Source organism: Anabrus simplex, chromosome 3, assembly GCF_040414725.1.
Source record: "Anabrus simplex isolate iqAnaSimp1 chromosome 3, ASM4041472v1, whole genome shotgun sequence".
In the NCBI taxonomy this organism is placed as follows: domain Eukaryota; kingdom Metazoa; phylum Arthropoda; class Insecta; order Orthoptera; family Tettigoniidae; genus Anabrus; species Anabrus simplex.
Genome location: NC_090267.1, coordinates 380,661,485 through 380,688,602, shown reverse-complemented (window position 1 = coordinate 380,688,602; position 27,118 = coordinate 380,661,485). Strand labels below are relative to the sequence as shown.

The 27,118-nt window shown below is 40.4% G+C and overlaps 1 protein-coding gene across 1 annotated transcript in view; it reads right to left on the bottom strand.

The window, feature by feature from the left end:
• B4 overlaps positions 1–27,118 on the bottom strand; it is a 398,035-nt gene that overhangs the window by 179,643 nt on the left and 191,274 nt on the right. The window contains exon 2 of the mRNA XM_067143320.2: positions 22,078–22,141. The gene's annotated coding sequence lies outside the window, so the exon portion shown is untranslated. The remainder of the gene's footprint in view (positions 1–22,077; positions 22,142–27,118) is intronic.

Sequence of the window (27,118 nt, the reverse complement as noted above, 5' to 3'; positions counted from 1 at the left end):
AAGTTTTAGAGAATCTTACCATTTTGTAAACTCCAACTACATATGATGGGTTTTCCTCTATTGCGAACTCCTCCTCTAGTTTTCTCTTCTTACTTTTTCTCCTCTCATTTCCATTCCCCTAGTTGCCCTATCAACAGTCATAACACGTTGCTTGTCCATTGCCAGCAGTATTTTCTTCTTCCTAGTCGTTTACTAACTATCTGGGGTCGGCACTTTGTATGGATTTACCCCATGTTTACGGACGGATATCTCTCTCTTGACGCCAACCCCATGTGGAAAGTTGTTTTCACTATTGCGTGTTCCTGGTAGTGTGATGTCTTGTATGTACATTAAGCCAAACACAAAACTCAGCCCCCCGTACTCGAGGAATTAACCAGATGCGGTTAAAATCCCCGGTCCGGCTGAGAATCGAACCCGGGGTCCTCTTAGCTGAAGGTAAATGGGTTTTCCTCTATTGCGAACTCCTCCTCTAGTTTTCTCTTCTTACTTTTTCTCCTCTCATTTCCATTCCCCTAGTTGCCCTATCAACAGTCATAACACGTTGCTTGTCCATTGCCAGCAGTATTTTCTTCTTCCTGGTCGTTTACTAACTATCTGGGGTCGGCACTTTGTATGGATTTACCCCATGTTTACGGACGGATATCTCTCTCTTGACGCCAACCCCATGTGGAAAGTTGTTTTCACTATTGCGTGTTCCTGGTAGTGTGATGTCTTGTATGTACATTAAGCCAAACACAAAACTTAGCCCCCCGTACTCGAGGAATTAACCAGATGCGGTTAAAATCCCCGGTCCGGCTGAGAATCGAACCCGGGGTCCTCTTAGCTGAAGGTCCCTGACTGAATAATCACCACCATTCAGCCACTGAGCTGGACGGTACCTGTGTTAAAATATGTGATTTATTCGGAATGAGCGTTGGAGAAGCAAATCTCTGGGCAGCTGTCGAAAACTGTTTACTCAGCCTAAAACCGAAGAGGGTTAATTCTTGGGGCTAGATGTGATCGAACACACAACTGAACAATCTCACTCGTGGGTTCGAACCCCACTGTAGGCAGCCCTGAAGATGGTTTTCCGTGGTTTCCCCATTTTTACACCAGGCAAATGCTGGGGCTGTACCTTAATTAAGGCCTCGGTCGCTTCCTGTCCCATCGTCGCCATAAGACCTGTCTGTGTCGGTGCGACGTAAAGCAAATAAAAAAAAAACCTATCTCACATATGTAGGACAGCGATCTCCCAGTCAATGGAAGCCCCTGGAGGAGTGGAAGGTACAGTTTTGCACTATCAGTAACCTCAGCGTTAAGTGGGAATAGAGGTGTTGTTTTTCTTTAAACCTGATTTACGTTGCACCGACACAGACAGGTCTCATGGCAACGGTGTGATATGACGGGGTTAGGAGTGGGGAGGAAGCGGCCGTGGCCTTAAATACGATACAGTCTCAGCAATTGTCTGGTGTGAAATTGGGAAACCACGGAAAATCATTTTCAGGACTACCGACAGTGGGGTTCGAACCCACTATCTCCCTTCTGTAATCTCACAGCTGCGTGCCCCTAACCTTATGACCAAATCGCTCGTTTGGAATAGAGTAGTTGGAATGCGAAGCATGATAGGTCTATAACAAACTTTGAAAACATCTCTTTAACGGAAGTTATAGCACAAATTAATGAGGAGCAATCAATCGAAACGTGTAATGTCCATTAATACAATTTTTTCAGGAGAAGCGAAAAACTCAGAGCTTGTAAAGTATTCAATAAATATAATGCAGTCTTCACAGTTATTTTCTTATTGGGATAATGAATTAGATGTCATGCTACGAGAGATCAATACTTGGGGATGTTAGAAAGTTAATTTACATTTTGGACAATATACGTTTTAATCTTTTTTATAGGACATAATATGTTTCGATGAGTTTACTGTATTTTTATCATCATTAGATGAATTTCAATACTTGAAAATGATAACAAAATTAGACAGTTTCAAATTTACAGTACCTACTTAGAACAGCATAAAATCAATATCTGCCTGAAGGAATTCAACGAAGACTAAAATTACTTTACAAAAACGATCTCAGTACAAACATTTGTTATAGGCAGAATATGATTGTCTAGAATTATTATATTTATTATAGTTTAAGCATTTTATGAAAGGAAAGTAAAATGAACATATGTCACCCGCGTGAACAATAAGCAAAGCAAAGTCTCATCTTCGAACAGGCCATGAAGGCCCTTGGAGGGGTGGAAGGTAAGGGTTTCCATCATTCGTAACCTCGACACGTGATGGAGTAGAGTGGTTGGCTCTACGGCTGGCCGCCTTTGCCCCCAGGAATTAACCTGGTACTCATTTTTGGTGTAGGCTGAGTGAACCTCAGGGCCATATGCACCTCCGGAAGTGGAAATCTCGTTTCTTAAATTTTACAACTTCCAGACGGGGATTCGAACCCACGTCCTTCCGGGCGAACCGAGCACGCGGCCAGGCAGCCTCTGTTATTATATTACAATACACAAATAGGTAATATCTGAATGCGAGAACATGTAGAGCTTGAAAAATACTCCCTGAAACTGCATGAAACTAACTTTTGTTCAGAGGTGGACATTGTACTGTATGCTTTGGTTGTTTGCTCCTCAGACATCACCTGCTTCTCTCTAGCATAAGGAACATGCTTTAAGCTTTCGGTCGCTGCCATTAACTCCGTTCTCGTTTTATACCGCTTGATTCAGTTTAGCATAAGACCATCCAATTGTGTGTTATAAATTAGTCTCCCTTATTGCTCAATTCAGGTTTTGAGATCCATTAACGCGCTGTAGCCTGTGGTCGTACGTCACCAGAGCCATAGAAGGCAGCAGATGCTGCCGCCCACGCCTATTAACTTCCAAATCTCGGCACTCTCCTCCACTGCGTAAGGAGACCGGTAGCTGTTTCACCGGTAATGGTACGTCCATTAAGTCACAGGAGATCGACTTTCAGCTCATTTGTTCTCTCATTTAGCACGCTTTTTATTTCAGAGAAACTCTGCAGTACAAGGACCAGCCAATTAAGGCATGAAGAAATCAGTTCCCGCAGCTAGTCCACAGATCCTCAGCGATATAAATTACTTTCAGTTTTGTAAGTCTACCACCCACTATCGAAGTCGATACCACACCATAATACAAACACTGACTCCAGCTGCCATCGAGCTACAACATGCACTAACGTCTCTCAGCGCTTTCAACACTTTATTCAGTCATCTCCTTACAAACTTCCACACAATTAGCGTGTTGGTCTCACCAAAGTGCGAATACGACCCTTCATGCATTGCAGATTTTAAACACCTGATCTTTGAATGTATGAAATACTACTACTACTACTACTACTACTACTACTACTACTACTACTACTACTACTACTACTACTACTACTACTACTACTACTACTACCACTACCACTACCACTACCACTACTACCACTACTACTACTACTACTACTACTACTACTACAAGCAGAAGGCGTCAAAGAAAACTGAAATCATGAGGAGTTATTTACGTAGTCCACAGTTGGCCAAAATCGATTAATAATAATAATGTCCCACTAACTATTTTGGACGGTTTTCGGAGATGCCGAGGTGCCAGAATTTTGTCCCGCATGAGTTGTTTTACGTGCAAGTAAATCTACCGACACGAGGCTGAGGTATTTGAGAACCTTCGAATACCACCGGACTGAGTCTTGATCGAAGCTGCCAAGTTGGAGTCTGAAGGCCAGAGCGTCAACCGTCTGAGCCACTCAGCCCAGAGAATGTATGAAATAGTGAGCAGTGGGGGGGAGTGATGCACACAAAATAATGAACTTAGAAACACTACTAGCAACAACCATTAATGTGTTACCTTCTCTCTGTAACCAGAGTATTTAGTGTAGTTTTTGCAAGACTGATATTAAAATTCTGTACTAAATATGTATTATTTCATTATCCGTTTAAATTCCAGGGTTGGTTCTTCTCCCGGGCACAGCGAGGATCCACCCTCTGCCACCTCCAGGGCAGTGGCTTGGAGTGTGAAACATTTGATCGAGGATACAACTGGGAAGGAGAACCAGCCTCACCTGCTATACTGAGCAGAGGCCTTATGGAGGAATAGGGAGATTGGAAGGGATAGACAAGGAAGAGGGAAAGAAGTGGCCGTGGCCTTATGTTAGGTACCACCTCGGCATTTGCCTAGAGGAGAAGTGGGAAACCGCGGAAAACCACTTGGAGGATGGCCGAGGTGTGAACCAAACCCCCCTCTATTCAATTGACCTCCCGTGACTGAGTGGACACCGTTCCAGTCCTCGTAACACTTTTAAAATTTCGTGGCAGAGCCGGGAATCGAACCAGGACCTTCGGGGGTGGTAGATAATCACGCTAACCACTTCAACACAGAGGCGAACTACAATATACAGGGTGTCTCAGGAGGAATGATCAATATCCAGGGATATGATAGGAACGATCATTTGAAGCAAAAACTTTATATGGACATATGGCCTGTTCCGAATAGTTTCCGAGATGGAACACATTATTTTAATTTACATTTAATTTTGGGATAGAGGGGCACACGTTTGTCTTACCCACTCAACATTTTTCTTTTTCTCCAGTATCCAGACAATAACTTTGCTCATGGAAATTATATTTGTACACAATCAAACCATTCTTCATTTTCATTTCTGTCTTCGAGTTCTTTCATTTCTGTTTTTTTGATAACCTCCAGGGTATGATATCATCTACGAATCTTAGGTTGCTGATTCGTCGTCCGCCAACGTTTACACCGTCACTCCAACCAACCAACCAAACTTGCCTTGATGATATTTCCCCTTACGTGTTAAATACAGCCGGTGATGGAATACATCCCTATAAAAACACCTGGCCCACAGTAGGAGACCTTAAATAAAACAAAACCCTAATAATAATAATAATAATAATAATAATAATAATAATAATAATAATAATAATGGCGTGTGGCCTGCGGAGAGGCCTGGTGCAGGTCTTTCGAGTTGACGCCTGATAGCGACCTGGACGTCAGTCAGAATGCGGTCCTACTTATGATTTGTTTTAACAAGTTGCTTTACGTCGCACCGACACAGATAGGTTTTATGACGACGATGGAATAGGAAAGGCCTAGGAGTAGGAAGAAAGAAGCAGTGCCCTTAATTAAGGTCTTTGCCTGGTGTGCGAATGGGAAACTACAGAAAACCATCTTCAGGGCTGCTGACAGTGGGATTCGAACCTACTATCTCCCGAACGCAAGCTCACAACTGCGCGCCTCTAACCGCACGGCCAACTCGCTCGGTACCTACGTATGATGAATTCTGATGATGAAGACGGCACTCACATCCAGCCCTGAAGCATCGGAATTAACCAATGAATGTTAAAATCAGCGACCCGCCTTGGATCGAACCCGTAGCCCTTGGACCACCATGGAGCCGGCCAATAAAACTCAGATTACCACTAATTTATAAATGAAACACTAAAAACTCTGTGTTGTGGATTTATACCTGAGACTCTATATTAGTAGAGGGGCTGCCTGGCAGAGGCGGTAAAGGCGTGCTCGGCTAGCCCGGAAGGACGTGGGTTCGAATCCCCTTCAGGAAGTCGTAAAATTTAAGAAACGATATTTCCACTGCCGGGGGTGCACATGGCTCCGAGGTTCACTCAGCCTACACAAAAAATGAGTATCAGGTCAATTCCTGGGGGCAAAGGCGGCCAGGCGTAGAGCTAACTACTCTACCCCCATCAAGTGCCGAGGTTACGGATAGTGGAAGCCTTTACCTTCCACCCCTCCAAGGGCCTTCATGGCTATATTAATAAGTTGGCAGTACTGTTTATCAAGAAGCAGCCGGGTAAAAATGAGCGACATTCAAAACATATGTTCACAAAGCTTTTCAGTCACCACAAGGTAGGCGGTAATGAATCAGAGACCGTGCTGTGCTGGGTAAAGCGATTATTTTCGACTCAGCACCTTGTCTTAAAGTAGTATTAAAATAAATGAGAGTGTCTAATTAAATAGTTTAACTCTCAATGTGGGACGTGACGAATTGGACTGCTATGAAATAATTAATTAACTTAGGCCAAGTATTTTGAAATGAAGATGGCCTTGATTTCATTGTTGGCGATTACTTTATCATAAACGCCTAAAAATTAGAAGATACTTTTTTTACTGTTCCAGATAGAAATATTTCGCAAATGAATTGAAGATATTATCTCAGCTAATATGACGAGACTTTCAGATTGTATCGCAACAGCGTTGCTCGCGAAATTATCTAGACACAATCTGCAACCCAAGTTTTTTTTACTCTGGCCATCTAGCGTTAACTACATTGTTACGTAAATGATGATAATCGCGTTAGTGGCTGTGCGTTTGGAGTTCATATAGCTGTCAGCTTGCATTGGGGAGATAGTGGGTTCGAACCCCACCCTCGGCATCTCTGAAGATATTTCCCATTTTCACACTACGGCCACTTCCTTCCCACTCTAGCTGTTTCCTATCCCATCGTCACCATACAGTATCTGTGTCGGTGCGACCTAAAGCTAATTGTAAAACTAATTGTTGTAAATGATCATAATAAAAGTGCATAAATATAAAAGAAATATTCATAACCTATACAGAAACACAATTTTCAGCGCGGAAATATACTGTTTCATTTTTACATTTAAACGTTTTGGGCTCCAGTCTCCCAATATGGTAAAGGATAGTGTAATGTATGAGTTGCAGAGATGTTGGGGACAGCACAAACATGGTTTCTTTGGGGGGTTGAAGGTTTTTATGTTTTCTTTACTTATTTAATGTATTGTGTTTAGTAAAGTTAATAGAAGAATTGAACTTCTGTCTTATGATTCCAAAACATATGCTTTCATAAGCTTAATGACTAATTTACTAAATTATCTCAAACATAAAAGGTTAAAGGGTTTAGCGCGGCGGCTGGCACGACTTTAGCCGGCTACATATTATATTACTAATTCCAAGTTACCTTGATAAATAATATTAAATACTGCAAATATATCTTACTATTTAAGCATACAATAAATCCATATTCACAAAAATTCACAAGTAAAACATATAAAAAGTAAACAACTAAGCAAGAATAAAACTTTTAGAATCTATAGTTAAACAATAGGTCAAATAATTAAATTATTATCAATAACATAACATCACAATATTAATTATTAATAATATAATGAACCCGTTTTGAGTATTTCCTGCAGTCCCCGCGCCAAGAGAATTAACCATTCAAAGTTAAAATCTCCGACTCACCGGGATTGAACTCGGAGCCCTCGGACCCGAAAACTACTATGCTGACCACTCAGCTAAGGAGCAGGACACTGTACTGTTAACCGTTCAGATATTAAGACTGCTAGTATTGTAGCGGGTTATCAGGGCCATTACAGCTAAAATTACTACCCACTACGTTTATTAAAGTAGTGTTTAGAGTTATTTACAAGTCATTTGAGTTTTCCTTTCGACACGGTTTTTACTCTCACACACACCCAAACTCACAGCCTTTTGACGCGTCGAACTCCTGTTCTCCAGCACGCCCTCCACAGCGCAGTGTCGTTCTAGAACAGCTCATTTCACGATTTACAAGCTGCACTGAGCTCCATGTAGCCATCTGACGAACTCATTCCTCATCAAGGACTCGCGACCATCTCGAAACTGCTTGAGTTCACTCGCCACTAACTTGCTCAAGACTCACTCACTCACTCACTCACTCGAGACTGACTCAGTCCCACCCGGTTTGCTACTTGTATAGGCCCGCAGAAGATCCTAACAGTTTCCACTTCCCGATCATTCTGGGCGCCTAGGCCATTGTTAAATAAACTTGAAGCTTCTTTCAGAAGCTTCCTGATCGCGAGCCTCAACACTTCCCCAGAGCTAATATTTTGTTTGCTGTTGGCCGCGTTCACATTGTCTCCGCTGCGCCGGCATTATTGTTACTCGCTGGCTATATTGTTATTCACCGGCATTATTGTTACTCGCTGGCTATATTGTTACTCACCGGCATTATTGTTCCTCGCTGGCTATATTGTTATTCACCGGCATTATTTGTTACTCGCTGGCATTATTGTTATTCACCTGTATTATTGTTACTCGCTGGTGTTATTATTGTTCACCGGCATTGTCGTTACTCGCTGGCGTTATTGTTATTCACCTGCATTGTTGTTACTCGCTGGTGTTATTGTTATTTACCTGCATTGTTGTTACTCGCTGGCGTTATTGTCATTCACCGGCATTGTCATTACTCGCTGGTGTTATTGTTATTTACCTGCATTGTTGTTACTCGCTGGCATTATTGTTATTCACCGGCATTATTGTTACTCACTGGCGTTATTGTTATCCACTGGCATTATAGTTACTCGCTGGCGTTATTGTTATTCACCGGCATTATAGTTACTCGCTGGCGTTATTGTTATCCACTGGCATTATTGTTACTCGCTGGCGTTATTGTTATTCACCGGCATTATAGTTACTTGCTGGCGGTATTGTTATTTACCTGTATTATCGTTACTCGCTGGCGTTATTGTTATTCACCGGCATTATAGTTACTCGCTGGCATTATTGTTATTCACCTGCATTATCGTTACTCGCTGCCATTATAGTTACTCGCTGGCGTTATTGTTATTCACCGGCATTATAGTTACTCGCTGGCATTATTGTTATTCACTGGCATTATCGTTACTCGCTGGCGTTATTGTTATTCACCAGCATTATAGTTACTCGCTGGCATTATTGTTATTCACCTGTATTATTGTTACTCGCTGGTGTTATTATTGTTCACCGGCATTATAGTTACTCGCTGGCACTATTGTTACTCGCTGGCGTTATTGTTATTCACCTGCATTGTCGTTACTCGCTGGTGTTATTGTTATTCACCGGCATTATTGTTACTCGCTGGCATTATTGTTATTCACTTGCATTATCGTTACTCGCTACCATTATTGTTACTCGCTGGCATTATTGTTACTCGCTGGTGTTATTGTTATTCACCTGTATTATTGTTACTCGCTGGTGTTATTATTGTTCACCGGCATTATAGTTACTCGCTGGCATTATTGTTACTCGCTGGCATTATTGTTATTCACCTGTATTATTGTTACTCGCTGGTGTTATTATTGTTCACCGGCATTATAGTTACTCGCTGGCATTATTGTTACTCGCTGGCGTTCTTGTTATTCACCTGCATTGTCGTTACTCGCTGCTGTTATTGTTATTCACCGGCATTATTGTTACTCGCTGGCGATATTGTTATTCACTGGCATTATTGTTACTCGCTGGCGATATTGTTATTCACTGGCATTATAGTTACTCGCTGGCGTTATTGTTATTCACCGGCACTATAGTTACTCGCTGGCATTATAGTTACTCGCTGGCGTTATTGTTATTCACTGGCATTATAGTTACTCGCTGGCGTTAATGTTATTTACCTGTATTATCGTTACTCGCTGGCGTTATTGTTATTCACCGGCATTATAGTTACTCGCTGGCGTTATTGTTATTCACCTGCATTATCGTTACTCGCTGGCATTATTGTTACTCGCTGGCGTTATTGTTATTCACTGGCATTATCGTTACTCGCTGGCGTTATTGGTATTCACCGGCATTTGTTACTCGCTGGTGTTATTGTTGACCCGCATTATCGTTACTCGCTGGTGTTATTATTGTTCACCCGCATTATCGTTACTCGCTGGTGTTATTGTTATTCACCGGCATTGTCGTTACTCGCTGGTGTTATTGTTATTCACCGGCATTATTGTTACTCGCTGGCATTATTGTTATTCACCGGCATTATCGTTACTCGCTGGCGTTATTGTTATTCACCGGCACTATAGTTACTCGCTGGCATTATTGTTACTCGCTGGCGTTATTGTTATGCACTGGCATTATAGTTACTCGCTGGCGTTATTGTTGTTCACCGGCATTGTCGTTACTCGCTGGTGTTATTGTTGACCCGCATTATCGTTACTCGCTGGTGTTATTATTGTTCACCCGCATTATCGTTACTCGCTGGTGTTATTGTTATTCACCGGCATTGTCGTTACTCGCTGGTGTTATTGTTATTCACCGGCATTATAGTTACTCGCTGGCATTATTGCTATTCACCTGTATTATCGTTACTCGCTGGCGTTATTGTTATTCACCGGCAATATAGTTACTCGCTGGCGACCTGTATTATCGTTACTCGCTGGCATTATTGTTACTCGCCGGCATTATTGCCGATCGCCCCGCATTCGGCCCTCATTGTCACAGTATATTATTACGTAAATGGAATAGTGACGTATACGAACTCTGGAATTACACTTCACGTTTAATGAATAATGTGCTCAAGAAGTGTATATCCATTATTGCTTCTTGCATTGAGATGTTGTTTATTTTTTTTACTGTTTGTTTTACGTCGCACAGACACAGATAGGTCTTATGGTGACGATGGGATAGGAAAGGCCTAGGAGTGGGAAGGAAGTGGCTGTAGCCTTATTTAAGGTACAACCCCCCAGCATTTGCCTGGTTTGAAAATGGGAACCACGGAACCCCGCTGCCGACAGTGGGGTTCTAACCCACTATCAACCCGGATGCAAGCTCACAGCTGCGCTACTCTAACCGCACGGCCAACTCGCTCGGTAAGATGCTGTTGATTTTGGTAATGACTGGTAATTTTCATAAGTAACTATTCAAGTTGGCAGCAATGCCGGTTACTTAGGTAAGGACTTCGGATGGACGTTGTTGACATCCAAACGCTGCAGCTCCTTAGTTCTATCGTCAAGCAGACTTAATAACTTGCTGCACGTGGGTGGCTGTTTATACTCCTGATCTCACACGGCGTCTTCCAGGGCGTGGCTCTGCTCCGTTTAGTCACATCTCGACGCTCAAAGAAGTGGCAGTTCTCTTGGATTGATCTAATATTCTGCAGAAGGCAGAAGGCAGAAGGCTTTAATGCAAACACAGCCATTCTTTTCAGTTGGGATTCAAAAGCCCTGTGCTACCCATTTAGTGGCAACAATGGCGGTAGATTTCGACAAGAACATAATAAAATCTAAAATTCTTAAAAACTATTACATTTAGTACTGTTTCAGGGTGTGGTACCATTTGTAGCGTTGATGGTGATATGCCATGCCGATTGGTTATGGTAACGCGCATTTTATTTTTGTTAATCCTCAAACTCTCACCTAAGCATTGTCTTGCGGCGACGATGGGATAGGAAAGGCCATAGGAGTGGGAAGGAAGCGGCCGTAGCCTTTGCCTGGTGTGAAAATGAGAAATACCTCCCGGATGCAAGCTCAACCCGCACGTCCAACTCGCCCGGTACAAGTACTTCTCTTGTCCGACTCGTTGGCTGAATGGTCAGCGTACTGGCCTTCGCTTCAGAGGTTCCGGGTTCTATTCCCGGCCGGGTCGGGGGATTTTAACCTTCATTCCCGGGGGCTAGGTGTTTGTACTGTCCCCAACATCCCTGCAACTCACACACCACACATAACACTATTCTCCACCACAACAACAAAAATCGAGATCCCAATTCCTTCCTGCTCATGTGTGAAGTTGAACTGCATTTGGCTCTCATCTCTCGACAATGTAATCAAATACATGAATTGTATGAAAAAGCCCTGGCACTAGCGGCAGCACAAAGCTACAACACCCAGTCTCATGTTTGTCAGTTGCTTAGTTAAACAGTAACTTGAATGAAACATAGATCAGATTGTCGTGTACTGCTGATCAAAAACGAACTTCGGACACAAATAATTACAGTATACTTTACAACCATGTTGTAAATAAATACAGCAGCGTGAAAAAGTTTGCCGATATAAAAACTGAAACTTATGTTCAGTAGCTGATGGTGAGAGCTAACGCCTAGTGCTATTTATTTGTATTGTTTTGTTGAAAGCTGGCAGCAGAGATGGTTCGTTAAACTCGAGCCGTGAGCCGTGGCTTTATAGCCCGCCCGGCCCAGAACCTGTTACAGCTGCCCCGCCCTCAGGTCCGCGCTCGTAACCCGGAGCCTCCATCCTGGGAATATACATCTTCGAGTTCGTGTTTATGTAAGACTGGGAGAACCCGGTCTAAGAACTCTTGGGGAAGATATACAGTGTACAGAACCTGTTATCTTTAGTCTCCCATTCTCAAGATTGTGCAGTTATGCATAAAGAAAGGTTTTCCACCAGAGAGATACAGTAGAAAGGAACAAAAGTTAAAAGAAAATATGGTGGCGCTTCCGTAGACAAAACGCATGTTTAAGAAAGAGAAAAACTTAGAAAAATGATACGAAGCCGTACCTGAAGCAGCAGCAGCAGAAGAGAGACAGAAATTGAGAGAGAGAGAGAGAGAGAGAGAGTATAATAATAATAATAATAATAATAATAATAATAATAATAATAATAATAATAATAATACTATTTCCGGGCGAGTTGGCCGTGCGGTTAGGTGCGCGCATCTGTGAGCTCACATCCAGGAGATAATGGGTTCAAACCCCATTGTCGGCAGCCCTGAAGATGGTTTTCCCTTGTTTCCCATTTTCACACCAGGCAAATGCTGGGGCTGTACCTTAATTAAGGCACGGCCGCTTCCTTCCCATTCCTAGGCCTTTCCTGTCCCATCGTCGCCATAAGACCTATCTGTGTCGGTGCGACGTAAAGCAACTAGCATAATAATAATAATAATAATAATAATAATAATAATAATAATAATAATAATAATAATAATAATAATGACTGTACCGGAGGTACACCCAATCCGTACATTCAAACTGAGCGCCTTTTAGAAAGCCATCTGTAACGTGTACTTCAAACTGTGTAGTGGAAGAAGTTTGAACGTTTATCTTCAGATGACTCTACTGTCGACTTGTTTGTCCTCTCTGGTGAGATGATGGACAATTAATTTTCAAGAGAATGTTTGTATTCATAAGTTTTCTGAACTGAATGTTTGTAGATTGTTTTATTTATGTTCTAAGGGTTACTAGCACTTCTATCTCTTCCCGCCTGCTTAACATTTTTAGCCAATCAAGAATTTTTGGTATTATTTAATTAACCAATAGGATTTGTAGGTGTGTACAGGGCTTCGGCTCAGAGAATTCTCGAACCTTCCTCTCCGCTGTAAAAGCTGGGACATTTCGGGCCATGTTGTCTTTCCCTCGCACCAGTCAAAAGGTTTAGAGTGTGTTAGTAGAGGAGGCAGGGGGCACACCTCGCCCATCGTCCGAAGGCCCACTAGCTCAAGGTAATGGCAGACATCCTTTAACGATGTAAAAGTTTCTGAAAGCTAACTTGAGGGGAAGGTTTCAACATTATTTCATAATGTAAATTTCAATCTTTCAATGTAAAGTTCCAGACAAGTCTAAAGACTTTATTCTACTCAGGGAATAAAGAGTGTGAACGCTCTTGTAATTCCCCTTCGACTTGTTATTGGGGTGACTATGATTTCGTAAACTTGAAAATTTATCTCTTCCTTTTGTAATTTAAAATTTTCTCTCCATCTAGTCACCTCCGTAGTATAGGCTTAGTTTCTGTAACTTCGGACCATAAGTCCACACAGGATCTCAAGCGTTTTCAAGTGAATTTCAAGGAGTGCAAGTGTTTGCCACCTAAACTTTTGATTTACGGCCAATAACTTTAACCTTTTCTTTTTCACTAAGGCCATGTAGGTTGGGCACTACTGCCTCTGTTAAAGTTAACTGTTCTTATTCAATTTCATATTTAAATGTAACTTAGACTGTCGAGCGTTTTTATTTGACCTAATGTAAAAGATTAGATTGCACGTAATAAGTGTGATGTTTAAGATGTGTGGAGCAAAGATGCTCTTTCGAATGTGGTCAATTTTGGAGCTCAGTCTCCTAGAGGATATTTGTGTGCAGCAAAGATGCTATTTTAATGTGGGAACTTTGGAGCTTCTGGCTCATTCTGGAAACTATGTACCTGAAGTAATCATTATTGTTCCAAGAGCTGAAGAGCGTCTATCCAACTGTTATTTGTTATTGTTTAACAAAGTTTAAGATTTAAAAGGAAAAGAAAAAACAATCAAGGAAAGAAATAAAATTCCAAATTTTAGAGTTTTAAATTATACTTTGATCATTTCTCCGTCCACCCATTCATGCCCGCATATTCTTACACCTCTGTGAACCATGACCAGTTCGGAACAACAACAACAACAACAACAACAACAACAATAATAATAATAATAATAATAATAATAATAATAATAATAATAATAATAATAATAATAATAATAATAATAAAATAATAATAATTCCGGGTAAGACGGCCGTGCGATTAGGAGCAGGCAGCTGTGAGCTCGCATCCGGTAGATAGTGGGTTCGAACCCCACTGTCCGCACCTCTGAAGATGGTTTTCCGTGGATTCCCATTTTCACACGAGGCAAATACTGGGGCTGTACCTTAATTAAGGCCACGGCCGCTTCCTTTCCATTACTAGGCCTTTCCTCTCCCCTCGTCGCCAATAAGGCCTATCTGTGTCGGTGCGACGTAAAACAAATAGTAAAATAATAATAATAATAATAATAATAATAATAATAATAATAATAATAATAATAATAATAATAATAATAATAATAATAATAATAATGTTATTGCCTTACGTCCCAATAACTACAATTTTCCGGTTTTCGGAGACGCCGAGGTGCCGGAATTTAGTCCCGCAGGAATTCTTTTATGTGCCAGTAAATCTATCGACACAAGGCTGACGTATTTAAGTGCCTTTAAATACCACCAGGGGCCGATGACCTAGATGTTAGGCCCCTTTAAACAGCAAGCAGCAGCCAGCTGCAGCAAATACCACCGAACTGAGCCAGAATCGAACCTGCCAAGTTGGGGTCAGAAGGCCAGCGCCTCAACCATCTGAGCCATTCAGCCCGGCGAGAGAGAGCGAGAGAGAGAGATCGAACATCCCGTCCTAAAGGGAAAAACGTAAAACGGAGACTGCGTACATCTGCCAAATATGACCAATTGCTGTGTTGCTGTTGGCCGGCTGTGACGGTATGATTCGAACCCAACATCTCCTGAATGCAACCACACAGCTACGTGACACTAACCAAGCGTTTTTTAATATTTTAATTGTTGTTGTTGTTAAGAACGAAGCCATACATTGTAATATCGACTTAGTTAAATGTACCTTAAGAGCTTTTCAGTCCATCAGACACACAAGTTCAAAATATAATATGTAACACTAGTCCTAAACGGCTACAAAGACAAAGACCGGAAATTAACAACTGGGGACAATCCAGACACAGTTGCGGACGGTAACGGACGGCAGTAGCTGAGATAAGTACTGGAATATTTTCCCTAATTTACTAGACAGTCGAGGAATAATACATTCATTATTTGCACAATATTTGTTCATAACATCACAAATATATAATCATTGAGTAGTTTACGCAACGTAGACAATATTGTACATATACGCCCATGGTTCAAAACGAGTTGATATAATCTGAGGATGTTCTTTTAGAACTAAACATGTCATAGTGTGTATTTTTACAGTCCGCCTCTATGGTGTAGTGGTTAGGGTGATTAGCTGCCACTCCCGGTGGCCCGGATTCGATTCTCGGCTCTGCCTCAAAATTCGAAAAAGTGGTTCAAAGGCTGGAACGGGACCGCTCAGCCTCAGGAGGTCCACTGAATAGAGGGAGGTTCGATTCCCTCCTCAGCCATCCTCGAAGTGGTTTCCCACTTCTCATCTAGGCAAATGCTGGGATGGTACCAAACCTAAGGCCACAAACGCTTCCTTCCCTGTTCCTTGTCTATTCCTTTTAATCTTTCTATCCCCCCACAAGGTCCCTGTTCAGCATAACAGGTTAGGGCGCCTGGGCAAATTGCTGATCCTCCTCCCCGGCTGTATCTCCCCAACCCAAAGAGTCACGCTCCAGGACGGTAGAGGCGAGTCCGAGGGAAAAACCAATCCTGGAAGGTAAATAGATTAAGAAAGTATTTTTTAAAGGTATGTTAGACTATAGTGTTATATATTATATAGTATTTTCAACTTGTGTGTTTGAAAGACTGACGAGGTTTTAAGTTAGGTACAATTTTTTTGTGGCGGTATGCAGTACCTTTTTCTTGAAAGAAACAAAAAGAATTGGATGGTATTCGGAATATTCCTAGCACATTTCCTATGAAGGGCTGGCTTATGGTTAGAGCCATGCCTTTTTCGCAATAATTTATGTTCGATTTCGCGAAAAGGAAACATTTTTTTCGCGTTATTCCGCGAAACAGGACTTGAACCATCGCTTGAATCTCGCTGTAATCAGTTTCGAAAATTATTCATAAGAAGTCTCGTTCCTGCGATGTTTGAATTATTTATGTGAAAGATAAGTCTATATAAATAAAAACAATATAGATAATCATTCATTATTCATTCTGTAATCTTTACTAGAACTATAATACAGCGCTAATCAAGATTACACAATAAACGACCTTTTCATCCCATATGGGGATCCCATTAAGGGATTTTCTAAAATATTATAACCTAAATGTATTTCTGTCGAATTGAGAAATCCTTATTCTGTCTTCCATTCCCCTTAGTCACATTGGAATGCAATTTCAAGCTCGTTATTTTCAATAAATTTCGCTTTAAACTGGCCTTATCGCTTTAATTTCCTGCAATTCGCGAAAACGGAATTACTAATCTATTAACCAGAATAAGATTCGTTAAGATTTCTCAACATCGCTTCAAATTATTTTTGTCGCCTTTATCGTTAATGCGAAAAAATCACCCCTCTACCTATGGCTGAAAATCAAGTTTGTCCGCTTTTGTTACGTTTCAGTACATACGTAGTATAATGCGTTCGACCACATGATTGAAGTTTCTGTAAACTGCCGTTCTAAAATTATCATTCTTGTTTATTAAATACTTTGGAAAACGATCTTTCTTTATCTGTTTACTCTCCAAGGTTGGTTTCTCCCTCAGACTCATCGAGGGATCCCACCTGTACCGCCTCAAGGGCAGTGTCCTGATACATGACACTTTTGGGTCGGGTGATACGACTGGGGAAGAGGGCCAGTACCTCGAGTATGGTTGAGGTGGGAATCGAACCCACCTCTACTCAGTTGACCTCCCGAGGCTGAGTGTATCCCGTTCCAGCCCTCGTACCAGTTTTCAAATTTCGTGACAGAGCCGCGAATCGAGCCCGGGCATCCGGGAGTGGCAGCGAATCACACTAACCTCTACACCACAGAGCCGGCCTTTGAAAAACATAAAACATAAATTTTGTGCTGCCGAGGCAAGCGAGTTCATAGTTATTTAGTAGGAGCAAGGAGTGCACGTCATGTTGGAGAAGTGAAATGAGTAACTAATTATTTTGTACCCGTGTGCGAGAAAAGAAAGCATGACGATTCTTTTGAAGTATCTCCTGAACCTGCGAACAGAAAATCAAGTGAATATGGCAGTGTTGTCAACTCAGCGGATTTTCCGCCAAATTTGGCGGATTTTTTAATGGAACAGCGGATACATTTTCCATTTAGCGGACAACGGATCTTTTGACGGATTTTCGAACTTCTTTTAGCGATTTTCAGCGGTAACAATATCACCTTTCATCATCAGGAGAGAAAAATAATAGAACTTAGTCATCATCATCATCATCATCGTCATCTCCAGGTTCGGTTTTTCCCTCGGACTGCAGTTAAAGAGAGAAACAAGTCTGACCATGACGGGCCCGATTGTTGAAATTTAACTTAAAAAAGTACTTATTTCAGAGAAACGAGTGGCTTTATGCAAAAAAAAACAAAAAACAAAAAAAAACGCTAGGTTGTACGGTGTGAACAGATGCGAAGTGAAAATTACTTCAGTATAGGCCAATACGCCTACCTTTGGAAGAAAATAAGACGGTACATATAGAGATATCAACAAAGTGTGATATTCAGTTTATGAAGTAGTTTGGGTGAGTAGCGACACCGTCTTTTTTCATAGGGAAGAAACCCCACTGAGATTTAACTAACCAAGCGGCCAACTCACTCGACAGTTTTGTCGATTAAACACGAAAGGTAGACATCGTACAACATAGTATCGAATGAACTTTATTCAGGTCAGACTACCACTTTCGGGATTGAACTCACGATCGTGAAATCTACAAGCTTGTGGTCCACAGAAGGATTTAATAATAATAATAATAATAATAATAATAATAATAATAATAATAATAATAATAATAATAATAATAATCAACATGTTGGGCTGAGTGGCTCAAACGGTTGAGGCGCTGGCCTGCTGACCCCAACGTGGCAGGTTCGATCCCGGCTCAGTCCGGTGGTTTTTCAAGGTGCTCAAATGGGTCAGCCTCGTGTCGGTAGATTTACTGGCACGTAGAAGAACTCCCGCGGGACTAAATGCCGGCACCTCGGTGTCTACGAAAACCAAAAATGTAGTTTGTGGGACGTAAAGCAACTAACATTATTATTAATGATAATGTCCGACTCGTTGGCTGAATGGTCAGCGTACTGGCCTTCGGTTCAGAGGGTCCCAGGTTCGATTCCCGGCCGGGTCGGGGATTTTAACCTTGATTGGTTAATTCCAATGGCCCGGGGGCTGGGTGTTTGTGCTGTCCCCAACATCCCTGCAACTCACACACAACACATAATACTATCCTCCACCACAATAACACGCACTTACCTACACATGGCAGATGCCGCCCACCCTCATCGGAGGGTCTGCCTTACAAGGGCTGCACTCGGCTAGAAATAGCCACACGAAATTATTATTAATGATAATCAGCAAAAATAGGACTTACAATTTAATATGAAGAGACAAAATTTAGGACAAATATTAAAAATACCTTTCCAGAACTTACTCTTGAAATGTTAATAATAATAATAATAATAATGTTATTTGTTTTACGTCCCACTAACTACTCTTTTAAGGTTTTCGGAGACACCGAGGTGCCGGAATTTAGTCCCGCAGGAGTTCTTTTACGTGCCAGTAAATCTACTGACACGAGACTGACGTATTTGAGCATCTTCAATTTTTTTTTTTTTTTGCTAGTTGTTTTACGTCACACCGACACGCATAGGTCTTACGGCGACGATGGGAAAGGAAAGGGCTAGGAGTGGGAAGGAAGCGGCCGTGGCCTTAATTAAGGTACAGCCCCAGCATTTGCCTGGTGTGAAAATGGGAAACCACGGAAAACCATTTTCAGGGCTGCCGACAGTGGGGTTCGAACCTACTATCTCCCGAATACTGGATACTGGCCGCACTTAAACGACTGCAGCTATCGAGCTCGGTGCATCTTCAAATACCACCGGACTGAGCCAGGATCGAACCTGCCAGGTTGGGGTCAGAAGGCCAGCGCCTTAACCGTCCGAGCCACTCAGCCCGGCAATAAATTACAGGCCAGTAAGTTTGACATGCATTGTATGTAAGCTTTGGGAAGGCATTCTTTCTGATTATATTAGACATGTTTGTGAAATTAATAACTGGTTCGATAGAAGGCAGTTCGGTTTTAGGAAGGGTTATTCCACTGAAGCTCAACTTGTAGGATTCCAGCAAGATATAGCAGATATCCTGGATTCTGGAGGTCAAATGGACTGTATCGCGATTGACCTTTCTAAAGCATTTGATAGGGTGGATCATGGGAGACTACTGGCAAAAATGAGTGCAATTGGACTAGACAAAAGAGTGACTGAATGGATTGCTATATTTCTAGAAAATAGATCTCAGAGAATTAGAGTATGCAAAGCTTTATCTGACCCTGTAATAATTAAGAGGGGAATTCCTCAAGGCAGTATTATTGGACCTTTATGTTTTCTTATATATATAAATGATATGAGTAAAGGAGTGGAATCGGAGGTAAGGCTTTTTGCGGATGATGTTATTCTCTATAGAGTGATAAATAAGTTACAAGATTGTGAGCAACTGCAACGTGACCTCGAAAATGTTGTGAGATGGACAGCAGGCAATGGTATGATGATAAACGGGGTTAAAAGTCAGGTTGTGAGTTTCACAAATAGGAAAAGTCCTCTCACTCTTAATTACTGCGTTAATGGGGTGAAAGTTCCTTTTGGGGATCATTGTAAGTATCTAGGTGTTAATATAAGGAAAGATCTTCATTGGGGTAATCACATAAATGAGATTGTAAATAAAGGGTACAGATCTCTGCACATGGTTATGAGGGTGTTTAGGGGTTGTAGTAAGGATGTAAAGGAGAGTGCATATAAGTCTCTGGTAAGACCCCAACTAGAGTATGGTTCCAGTGTATGGGAACCTCACCAGGATTACCTGATTCAAGAACTGGAAAAAATCAAAAGAAAAGCAGCTCGATTTGTTCTGGGTGATTTCCGACAAAAGAGTAGCGTTACAAAAATGTTGCAATGTTTGGGTTGGGAAGAATTGAGAGAAAGAAGAAGAGCTGTTCGACTAAGTGGTATGTTCCGAGCTGTCAGCGGTGAGATGGCGTGGAATGACATTAGTGGACAAATAAGTTTGAATGGCGTTTATAAATGTAGGAAAGATCACAATATGAAGATAAAGTTGGAATTCAAGAGGACAAACTGGGGCAAATATTCATTTATAGGAAGGGGAGTTAGGGATTGGAATAACTTACCAAGGGAGATGTTCTATAAATTTCCAATTTCTTTGAAATCATTTAGGAAAAGGCTAGGAAAGCAACAGATAGGGAATCTGCCACCTGGGTGACTGTCCTAAATGCAGATCAGTATTGATTGATTGATTGATCTTGAAATGTTATTCATATCAAGGAATTTAAGTACTTGGTGAATGGATCACTGTAAATGACAATGGAAATTAATCAGTAGCTTCAAGAATTCAGAAATGGAAATTGCTTTTCAACACACAAAGAATGTTTATGACAAAGAATTATTGTCCTGGAACAGTAAAATTCCTCATCACTCAACAGTGATCAAACATGGAGCTCTTTATGCTTCAGAAACGCTCGATTTACATAATAAAAAAGAAACAATTAGAGACTCAAGAAAGGAAGAATTAAAAATGGAATAAATTACCCCAAACCCAACTCGGAAGCATATTTAAAAATTTCTAAACTTACCGATACACTGAGACTGTGACGAACTCAATTTTTAAGCAATTTCGAAAGAATGAAAAACACCATACTGTAACTTACTTCTCGAATACACACATTTCTGCAAATCAAACGTACGAGATCAGAATGGTATAAGCAAGTAGAAAAAGACTTCACTGAATTAGGATCACCAAATTTGTAAGATATAAATGTAATCAAGAAAATTGTTCAAAAAAGGGGATTTGAGGAAGATGAGAAGAAACGAACACGACGAACTTGGTCGAAGGAACAGAAATTAGAACAATCGATGAAAATGAAAAATTATTGGGCACGGAAGAAAGCTCAACAAATGTTGATTCCGCGTGGTCCTAAGAGACCCATTCACGTATAATAATAATAATAATAATAATAATAATAATAATAATAATAATAATAATAATAATAATAATAATAATAATAATAATAATAATAATGTCTAGCGAATGTCTAGCACTGAACTACAAGCTTGATAAATTAGAAATATTAGAAAGAAGAATTATAAGGAAAATATTAGGTCCTCTAAGAATTGCAGAGTTTTGGAAATTAAGAAGTAACAATGAAATTTACCAGAACGTAGAAAACATATCAGAAACAATAAGAAAAAGGAGATTGCTATTTCTTGGACACATTTACAGAATGGATGACAATAGATTAACTAAACGAATCTTCAAGTACCTTTGGGAAAATAAATCAACTACCACCTGGATTCAAGAAGTCAAGAAAGACCTGGAAAGGAACAACATACGAGAAGAAGAATTATTGGAAAGAGAGATTTTTAGGAAGAAAGTCTTACAAATGGAAGGATTCCAAGGGAGGAAGGAAAAGAAAACAGGCACAAAGTAGACTGAAGACAGGAAAAAGAAACACAGTGAAACAATGAAAGAATACTGGAAGAAAAGGAAAGAACAACTAAGGAGGAACAATTGAAATTGTAACGTGGTCCTTAGAAGGCGCCGATGCTAAAAAGATAATAATAACAATAATAATAATAATAATAATAATAATAATAATAATAATAATAATAATAATAATAATAATAATAATAATAATAGTAGAAATCGCGTAAGACTGAACATCGTTACTTACATAAAGATGTTTCCTTTTCCAGTGCCCACCTCATAAACGTTCAGCAGGTCCACACTGAGTCAATCTGAAAAGAAAGAAACACTTCACTTAGCACATCACTTGGGGAATCATATTTGATGAGCATAACTTCTCTAAAGTCTATTCCCGTGAACATGAAGACCTACGAGTCTCAACAACTTAGGATACATATTCCAACTTTCAAATGAATGACAGTAGAGATTAAGTTTTATAACTATTTCATAATAATTACCTTGCTCAATACTTATTATGATCTTATCGTGAGCATTGATCCTTAAGCCGAAAATAAGAATGCTTTAATTCCTATTGGTATAACTCTCTTACATGGCGAGAAAGTTGACGAATTTTATTATGTAGTTGCCTGGGGAGTCGTGTTAATGGAAGTAGATTAATTACCGTATTAATTATACCGGTAACAGGCAGTTCCAATGTAACCAGTACCAGTTTCTTTCCCAGACATACGGCGAATTTTGAGATGATTACTCGCAGACGACCGCGTTTTCTTTTTCTTGGAACTCTTAAGAAATGTACCAGATCTTGAAAAGCAGACTTAATCTGCTTTTTTAAAAATAAATTATAACCTTAATGATATCTCAAGTTGAAAGTTGAGGTATTTTATCAACGAATTCTTTCCTTTATTTTTAAAAATTATTAACACAATTATTAGCGGAAGTACGTACAAAAATGTCACTCGTCGCGGCTAACCGATTTTTATAGCGCCACAGCAAGTAGTGAGACTTTACATAGGCTGTGAGGAAGGTAGCAGGGGTATATTTCTTTTGCCAAAGTCATGGACACTGAGGTATGTTTCACCCGCTTGCCGCGCGCATTCGTCAGTCTGGCAGTCTCTTTAGTTTCTTAGTGTCTAGTCAAATACTAAATGATTTTTAATTGTATAATCACACTGTACTTCTATTTCATTGCAATACGTGTGCACGTCTCTTGGGGAAAGTTTTTCTTCTTGTTTCCGAATTTGGCCGCCTATGGACCGCATTGAACTTAAGGCTTTCTCTTCTTCTTCTTCTCCCAGAACCTCTTCATTCTTTCACTTCTGATCTTCCTTTCTTTCTCAGATATGGCCAGTTTGGGTCTACACTTTGGTGGTTTCTCGTGGAATGTTTTGATGCTGTCCACTCGACTTCTAAATTCTTTTCTGTTGTGAACCATATCCACTGTAAGTCCACTTTCTATTGCATCTCTTTTTACCTCTTCCATCCACTTCGTCGAAGCTTTCAGTTCAGTGATGTACTTGAGTATTTTCTTAGTTAGCCGTTTCTCATCCATTCTTTCTAGATGCCCATAGAATTTTAGCCTTCGCTTTCGCATGGTGACAGTGATTTTTTCGGTGTATTTATAGAGGTCATCATTTTTCCTTTTCCTCCACTCCCCATCAGCATTTTTCTGTGGTCCTAAAATTTTCCTTAAGATTCTCTTCTCCTTTTTTTCGAGGTCTTGAAGCTCACCCTTTTTGTTCATTGTCAGGCTCTATGAAGCGTAGAGACCCTCTGGCTTTACCACTGAGCTGTAGTGTCTAAGTTTCGCCTTGTAAGATATTACTCTTTTGTTGTATCTGTTCTGGGTTAACCGCTGAAAGTTTTATTGTAGAGCATTGGATCACAATCTCAGAAAATAAACTATTATTATTGCACTTATGTTGGTAGACTGTCGAAATTCACTCAGAGTATATCATTTTTTCTTTCTAGTTGGGATGTATATACCTCGCCCCCTCCCCCTCCCCCGCCCCCACGCCTCCCCTTCCGCCCGTGTTATTTGCGCCCCCACTTCCAATTCCCAATCGTCGCTATTGGTTAAAAACATTCGCTTTTCCATGAAAATGTGATTTTTAACGTTTCGCCCTTGTTATCCTGTTCTGCCCAGAGGAACAAATTTAATTCTTATTTTAAATATTATTTACTGACACATGCTTCATTGGCTAAGGATGTTCTCTAATTCCAAATTACCTTGCCTCAGTAATGAACAAGCAGTGGCATGTGGTTCAACAGATCCAAATCACTTTTGGCTCAAGGATTACAAACCCTATCTGATATATAGCTAAAAGAGGTCGTGAGTTCCCTTGACAAGTGACAAATCCGGTATTGGTAACGTTACTTTACAAACTGCGTGCCATCATGCAAAGAGAATGATCGTAGTCGTGCAGCAAGTCAGCAACATTTCACGTGAATTATACCAGAATTAATCACGTATGAGGCCGTCCTTGATGTTTTCCAGCTTTCTGCTGCGAACCAGGATGTTACTTCTCAAAATAGCAGTTTCGATGCGACGACAATCTTGCTGACATCTTCAAGCAGACTCTGTACAAGGAACACGAAACGAAAATGCCGTCCAATAATAATAGGCTGTATAAGACAGTTAAAATGTGGAGAGAAATCAACCTCTTAACTCATTTTAATCAAGATTCAAACCGGACAAGTCAGAATATCTTTCTAGAAGAGCCGTTATTATTATTATTATTATTATTATTATTATTATTATTATTATTATTATTATTATTATTAAGACTTGTGAGGTATGGCTATGAGGTGTTTACATCCATTTATTAGTATTAGTATTGTCATTATTTACGAACGATCGTTTTATTTGTGAGGTTATGTCATGAAACATGTGCTGTATATATATTAATATGAGTTTATTTGATGTAAGAGCACATAATTAATAGTATATATTTTATTATTACCTTTATATATGATGTATAATCCACTACAATATTGTACAACACACTGCAATGTCTTTGACATATCTTTGACACTATATCGTTGTAGAAAGTTCTTTACATTATAACTAGGCTATTGGGCACTCTGTAAATGAAAACGTAAGTGAATGACTAAAACGATGTAAAAATGTCAACTTATTTAACATTTCTATTTATAATATATACGAGACGTTCCGCGTGCCTACATAATTCTAGCGGCTGTATCTTGTATTATTGTTTTTCTCTAAACGTTGCCATGCGACGTAGCTTTGATGTTCCTTGCCTTGTGCCGCGTCAATGACAGCATCAGTAGACTATAGCCGTAATATTAAAAGAATCGTTTTGACAGATTGGTCTGGAGGGAGGAGCACTGCACGGTGTTGCCACATTTTTGCATTCCTTTCTCCTTCCCCTCACTTTCGGCTCACTTGTTCGTTCGTTAAGACCGCTGTGTTAAGTTGTAACAACTCATAAGTGAGAGGTTTGGCAACTCCAAGCAACACGAGTCGGCCAGCAGGCATAATTCCATGGCAACCGCAGTATGGCCGCCAACGTTTCTATGGCAACCATTCCCCCTACTCCCTTCTCCCCAACAAGACAGGCAGTAAACGGACCTCTCTCTAAGGACTGTCATAACACATCTTTCAATGTTACGACCACAGGGGGAAATGTTCTTTGAGTCAAGCTGCGGTATCCAATGAAAACATGAAAAAGCTAGTTGATAGTTTCTTGCCAAGTCCGCGTGGAGTGACGTACAGGATTGCTGTATCTTGTCGTATCATTATTACATATTTCACAGTTTCGACATAAAGGATTTGGACACGAAGGAACCCACAATGTGGAACTCAATTGACCAAACCATAAAATAAATATGAAGTGAGCAACAACTTGAAACAAATAAACACGGCATTCAGAAAGAAAACTGACAACTCTGCTTAATCTTCTTCACATCCCGTTCACTTATAGGCAACCTTTTGAACTAACGTTTGTTAACGTTAGAGAAGCTTAATAATACAGCCTCCCGCGTCTTTTTATCAAGTAATGAAAGCGCACCAAAATCTACCAATGGGAAGAGCACAGCCACAAAAACATGCACATCTATCCACATAAGATTGGCGTCAGAAATGATATCCAATCGTAAAATTAGGCAAAATCTAGCCAAGTTCCGGCCTCATGTAATTGGTAAGTAAACTCGCGTCCTCATCCCGAGATGGTACACACCACATAGAGGTGAGCTGCATGTACCATTTCAACCACATACCAGCCCTCCTGCCATTCTTAAATTTCTGACAGTACCGGGAATCGAACACGGGCCCCAAGGCGAGAAAGAGGGAGAAGACTTAACAATCAGGACAATGCAATGATGACATAATGAAGGTACAATGTTAAATCAGAATGAGTCTTTAAAATTGATTTAGGAATGCTCTATTTATCTGGAATGATGAACAGATGATTCGATAAAGAACAATGGAATGTTTCACAGTACTGATAGCGATGTTGTTCTGTAAAAATCTTTCCTAATTAGAAAGTTTATGGCTAGTCAACAAGGGATGTTCTGATACTATCCCACGAACAAAGAATCATACCAGCAAACTTTGTTATTACTGAGATGCTGTTTATAGTCTATATCGCAATATTTTTTTTGCCAATTTCCATTGAATGTTGACTCAAGATTTCGAAGTGAGTGAGCATTAGAGTCAATGTTCGACTAACCCCAATTATGCCAGTTCAATTGTTGCACCCATTGTTAGTAAGGTAGTGAATTTCCGTGAACTTCCAGTCATGTAACTTGAGGGCGGTGACCAGCATCTCGCGGACGGTGTTCTGTCACTTGAGACTCATTCACTCTCCCATAGAACAACATCTCAACATCATATTATTATTATTATTATTATTATTATTATTATTATTATTATTATTGAAAACGTGGGCGTGATGAGTCTCCCGCTAGATTTTTATTAAAGTTACCGCCGTCTGCATGTGATTATTTACAAATTGAATTGAACTGCACATCCAGTGCCTAGGATAATAGAGAGGCTCTTACGATTATAAATTTTAAGTTACGTAAACTTCCAGCCTGGTTTACTCTTTTTTCTTTCTATAGACACTGCACAGAATTACCACTGTAGCACGCTTTATTGTTAACTATGTCGACATTATAAGTATAAAATACAGGTTCACTCGTTAGAGTTAATTTAACCAGGGATATTGCGCAGTGGTCGTGTCATCTTACTCTGCACCGTCCTATTATGTAATGACGATTTGATCCAGTCTCCTTACGACAAACTGTGTTTAAAGAAAAGCCTGTCACCA